This window comes from Azolla caroliniana, unplaced genomic scaffold, assembly GCF_043228905.1.
Source record: "Azolla caroliniana isolate FFs.n. ecotype wild unplaced genomic scaffold, voAzoCaro1.0.p SCAF_1, whole genome shotgun sequence".
NCBI lineage: Eukaryota > Viridiplantae > Streptophyta > Polypodiopsida > Salviniales > Salviniaceae > Azolla > Azolla caroliniana.
The window spans coordinates 26,065,242-26,071,513 of record NW_028230436.1 but is presented as its reverse complement, the minus strand read 5'-3'; the positions used below and the strand labels follow the sequence as shown (position 1 = coordinate 26,071,513).

At 44.6% G+C, this 6,272-nt stretch overlaps 1 pseudogene; it reads right to left on the bottom strand.

The window, feature by feature from the left end:
• Nucleotides 1-339: 339 nt before the first annotated feature.
• LOC147869287 (25S ribosomal RNA) lies at nucleotides 340-3,382 on the bottom strand (annotated as a pseudogene).
• Nucleotides 3,383-6,272: the final 2,890 nt, after the last annotated feature.

Genomic DNA, 6,272 nt, shown 5'->3' with positions numbered 1-6,272 from the left:
TGTGGAAACTCATTTATTTTTTTACTTTTTTACTTTTTTTTCAAAAAAATTCTACTTCCATTAGTTAAGAAAATGTACATAGGATAGTATATAACTCATATGTTACAAGCCACTTTGCAATGGCTACAAGAAAACATCATGTATAAATGAAACAACAAAGCCTCGTCACAGAATTACTCGACAGACTCCACTCAACATGAGCCTCACACAATCCACATTCAGCAAAGACACCCTCCAATCTCTTCACAATTCAGTACCTACCTCTATGTTTGGTACCCTGGGAGGAAACAGCCACCGGGGTGGCTGATAAATCCACTTTGCATTGCCATCCACCATCTGTAACATCAAAGAACCTCTCCATTTAAGAAGGAAGTGGTATCTAGCTTCTTCACTCGATCAGAGGGCCCCTGAAGGCTATCAAACTTGTGAAGAATGGCGTGGAATATTGCTCCACCACAACAGAGTCTTGAATCACAGAAATGGGAATGAAACACAGAAACGGGAAGTAGAGAGTACACAGAATATTTACGTGGTTCAGTCATAATCCTACACATGGTAACTTCGTGCCACTAGCTTTTCAACCAAGCGCAATGACCAACTATGTGAATCAACGGTTCCTCTTGTACTAAGTTGAATTATTATTGCGGCACCGCTCATCTATAGGGTAAAACTAACCTGTCTCATGACGGTCTAAACCCAGCTCACGTTCTCTATTAGTGGGTGAACAATCCAACACTTGGCGAATTCTGGTTCGCAATGATAGGAAGAGCCGACATCGAAGGATCAAAAAGCAACGTCGCAATGAAGGCCTGGCTGCCACAAGCCAGTTATCCCTGTGGTAACTTTTCTAACACCTCTAGCTTCAAATTCCGAAAGATTAAAGGGTCGATAGGCCATGCTTTCACAATTTATATTCATATTGAAAATTAAAATCAAATGAGCTTTTACCCTTTTGTTCCACACGAGATTTCTGTTCTTGTTGAGCTCATCTTAGGACACTTGCCTTATCTTTTAACAGATGTGCCGCCCTAGCCAAACTCCCTACCTGACAATGTCTTTTGCCTGGATCGGTACGCAAGCGTGGCTTAAGACCAGAAGCAGGGGCCAAGCCCCGCCTCCACCTCACGGAGTAAGTAAAATAACGTTAAAAGTAGTGGTATTTCATTTGCACCAAAGGCTCCCACTTATTCTACACCTCTCAAGTTATTTCACAAAGTCAGACTAGAGTCAAGCTCAACAGGGTCTTCTTTCCCCGCTGATTCTTCCAAGCCTGTTCCCTTGGCTGTGGTTTCGCTAGATAGTAGATAGGGACAGTGGGAATCTCGTTAATCCATTCATGCGCGTCACTAATTAGATGACGAGGCATTTGGCTACCTTAAGAGAGTCATAGTTACTCCTGTCGTTTACCTGTGCTTGGTTGAATTTCTTCACTTAGACATTCAGAGCACTGGGCAAAAATCACATTGCGTCAACATCCGTGAGGACCATCGCAATGCTTTATTTTAATTAAACAATCGGATTCCCCTTGTCCGTTCTAGTTCTGAGACGGTTGTTCACCACCTAGGGAGAGTCGCCCCGTGAGGGACGACATTCTACGCCCGTCGCTCGAAAGGCACGCGAAGTCCTGCCCTCGCCGTGGAAGCAGCTCGGGCAGACCCTTGACAACCTCTGGGTTCAGATCGCAGACCCCTAGACCCAACCCTCAGAGCCAATCCTTTTCCCGAAGTTACGGATCCATTTTGCCGACTTCCCTTACCTACATTGTTCTATCGACCAGAGGTTGTTCACCTTGGAGACCTGATGCGGTTATGAGTACGACCAGGCATGATCGGGATTCACTCCTCCAGATTTTAATGGACTATTGGCGGCGCACCAGACACTGCGAGATGTGCGGTGCTTTACCAACCGTTGGACACTATCTCCGGGTGATCCGATTTCAGGGTGGGTGGGCTGTTAAAAAGAAAATAGAACTATTCCTAGGCCTCCGCCGATGTCTCCGGATTCGGTCACGTCGCGGTCCACCGCCACGTACCAGTTCGGGAATATTAACCCGATTCCCTTTCGATGCACGGCGCGCATTGCGCCCTTGACACAGGATTGCCCCATCTCTTAGGATGGAAGTTAACCCATGTCCAATTGTTGTTCACATGGAACCTTTCTCCACTTCGGTCTTCAAAGTTCTCATTTGAATATTTGCTACTACCACCAAGATCTGCACTGGGGGCCATTTCACTCGGGCTCACACCCAAAGCTGCACCACGACCCCCACGCCCTCCTACTCATCGAGGCCTCTCATTCACCCTGATGTCCAGGTATAGGTCGCACGCTTAAGTACCATCCATTTTCAGAGCTAGTTGATTCGGTAGGTGAGTTGTTACACACTCCTTAGCGGATTTAGACTTCCATGACCACCATCCTGTTGTCTTAATCAATCAACACCCTTTGTGGGATCTAGGTTAGCGCGCAGTTCAGCATCGTAACCCAGCTTTCAGTTCATCCCGCATCGCCAATTCTGCTTACCAAAAATGGCCCACTTGGAGCTCGCATTCCGCACTAAGGTTCAACAGAGCAACCCCGGCTGCTTACCTATTTAAAGTTTGAGAATAGGTCGAGGGTGTTTCACCCCCGATGCCTCTAATCAATCACTTTACCTGATAAAACTGCAAAGAGCTCCAGCTATCCTGAGGGAAACTTCGGAGGGAACCAGCTTCTAGATGGTTCGATTAGTCTTTCGCCCCTATACCCAAGTCTGACGAACGATTTGCACATCAGCATCGCTACAAGCCCCCACTAGAGTTTCCTCTGGCTTCGCCCTGCTCAGGCATAGTTCACCATCTTTCGAGTCCCATCAGGTACGCTCCCACTCAAACCTTTCACAAAAGATCATGGTCGATCGATGGTGCACCCCACAAGGGGGATCCCACCTGTCAGGTTACTTGCGCCTCCGTGGGTTTGCCACCCACCGGCTCACATACATATTAGACTCCTTGGTCCGTGTTTCAAGACGGGTCGGATGGAAAGGCTAGAGCGCCAAAGCGCCTCCGTGGGTTTGCCACCCACCGGCTCGCGTACATGTTAGACTCCTTGGTCTGTGTTTCAAGATGGGTCGGATGGAAAACCCTAATAGGGAAAAACCACGGGAGCCCACGAATTCCAACTATCACTATATGAGAGGAAATACAAAGTGAAGACATAGAGGCAACGACCTCGTGCTCGCGATCTTCGCCAAATGGCGGTTACAACAAAAAGTGCTCGTAGCTACTATCTTGCTCTCTCTCTATATATATACAATAGTTATCTCTACAACAATATGACAACCCTCTCTACACATATACAAAGTGATTGCCCTAAGTCATATTTATACTTCTATGAACTTAGGGCTATTTACAAATATAGTCTCAATAGGCTTACTCAAAAGACATACTTACAAATATGTCTTCTCTTCCGGTTCTCACCGAGTCCTCTTCATTCATAACCGGATCCCATCCGGAGGGACCGATTTCCCAACAATACTTTCCTTGTAGCGTAGAAATCATATTAAACCAAATCGTCATTAAACTCTCAGTCGATGGAGTTCACTTCCCGATAAACGACTCCTTGCACCTAGATACCCACACTTGCCAAACAATAAGGCCAACCACTAAAAACCAAACATCTACGTACCGTTCCTGTATGTAGAATTAATCTCCTTGAGCCGCAGGTTGAACTGTTCCATTCACCACCTTTAAAGAAGGGCTATTTCCATTCCACCCATGAAACCATGCAGCCGATTTAGTAGCTAACCAAACAATTGCTACACTTGATACCTGAACTTCAACCCCGCATCGAGCCAATTTTTTTAAGCTCCTCGTCCAAACTTCTTGGGCTTGCGGGCAACTCTATAAACAATGGGCGATGTCCTCCAAACTCGCTCCACGGGCCTTGCAATTACTCATGCCACCCCTTTTCCCCAGCCACTCTCCGGTTGAAACAGCCTGATGGGTGATTAGCCAAAAAAACACCTTGGCCCTCTCGAGGAGGGATGAGTTCCATATCCTGCTGCTGGTTTTATCCACAAAGACTAAATCGACAACTACATGGGTCCATTTGTTGACACACTTCTCACGGTGCAAGCATAAATGTCTCCCCAAGCGAGTTGAGTAGTCAAAGAAACCAAGTGATTTACCTTGTTCGTCCCCCAACGTATATTCTGCAGGATCCCATTGTAAACACTCGAGTGGCTTGCCTTCAACTACATACAAGATCCAATCCTCCTCAACCACATCAAATGATGGATTCACCTTCCATTTCTTACCATCTCATGCCAAAATTCTAATCGGGGACCAACAAGCACCTGTAACTACAGATCCCAACTAGATGATCTTCCCATTCTTTCCTATACCCTTGGCATTGATAACTTTTCCGGCATCACCACATTGTCTGAACCATTCACCCTCTTCCCCATTACTAATAGGAATAGAGTAAACAACTTTATCGACTAGGTCAAGCATCTTCCTGCCATTTCTAAACTTTCTCGCATCTTCATATAATTTATCCCGATTACTAGGGGACAACTGCATCCAATTTGCCATTGACGAGAATATGCGGAATAATGCTCAGCCACAACCGAGTCTTCAATCACTTCGTTGAGAATTACAAACACAGCAATGGGAATGTGGAGAGAGATGGACGTATACACAAAACACTGAAAGAGAGTGTACACAGTATGTTAACGTGGAAAACCCTAAATGGGAAAAACCACGGGAGCCCACAGACTCCAAACTATCACTATGTCAAAGAATACAACAGGGGGCACAGAGGCAACGACCTCGTGCTCACACTCTTCGCCTGGCGGCGGTTACAACAAAGAATCACTCTGTATCTCTCTCTCTCTCTCTCTTTTTGGTGAAAACACACAATTATATTAATAAATGTGTGTGAAAAACACTACTTACAATACGTGTGACAATGGAGTATGGTCACACACTAACCACACTACACTACATGGGTAGTGGAACATGTTGAATTGCCAACAAGCAAGATGAACACTCCACCGAGGATAGAATTTCCACTTGTTCCAATAAAGAAAATTGTCACATTAGTATTCCCTTCAACTTTCGTGTAGATATGCTTTCACTCCATGTCTACCATCGAATACAAAAGCGTTGCGCATGTTCCAATTATGACGCAATCCCCAATATCTCAGAAATAGGAAAACAATCTCCATCTCTGATTTTGGGTCAGCCTATGTAAATTGTGCAAACACCCATTGTCTAGGTGTCAAATAACTCCGTGATAAAACTTGCCAAATTTGAGAAATGTAACTCCAAATTTGACAAGCAATTGGACATTGTATAAATCGATGAGTACTATCTTCTATCTGAATTGTGCAAAAGAAGAAGGTACCCGTTGCTAGTCCACAACGCTTTAAAGCTAATCCCAAAGGCAATCCTCCGATCAAAACTCTCCAAATGAATACCTTTGCAACAAGTGGCAATTTAGAATGCCAACTACGTTGTAAGATCTGCCACCACCCATGATCAGATTTGTGTATTTTCCATTCTTCTTCAACCTTAGATGATAACCATCCAAGAGACTCAACGGAACAATGATACAAAAGATTAGTAGTCACTTGTAACAATGGTGTTTGACCCCTTAAACTCCAATCAATCCACGGTTGTTCTCCTGTTTGTAGAGGTAAGGGACCTTGCATCAATGCAATATTCTGTAGTTGTTGCCAAATAAACCCATAATTAGGCGGGATGCGTAATAATTGTCGTGCTTCAGTAAACTCCAAAATTCTTTGAGATGGAACCTCAACTATATCTCCCACCTCTTTGACCCCCAAACGAAACAAACGATTAAATTGAGAACGCAATCTCTCCTTTCCTAGCCAACATAATAACCGAGAAGACACAAGTAACTCTTTTTGCAAAGAGTTACAATGCTCTCTACTAGATGATGGTTTCCATACACATAACAAGAGTGCTTCTTGCCATGAGGTAACTAAGTGTTGAACACATGAAGAACCCGGAATCCTAAGTGAAATACATCCATTCAGTAATTGCCACCATGAAGCCTTAATCGTTGTCCTCCCATGTGTTAAACCCTTGTTCTCATTGAAATATCAAACAATAGATATCCATGGTTGTGAGTTTGAACACATGTCTTGTAATAATGAAAATCTACGAGCCATCATATGCATAGATAAGTTCAATATTCCAACCCCCCCCCCCCCCAATCGCTTAGGGGTTGCTAGACGATTCCAAGCAATCCATGTGATTCCCATCGTA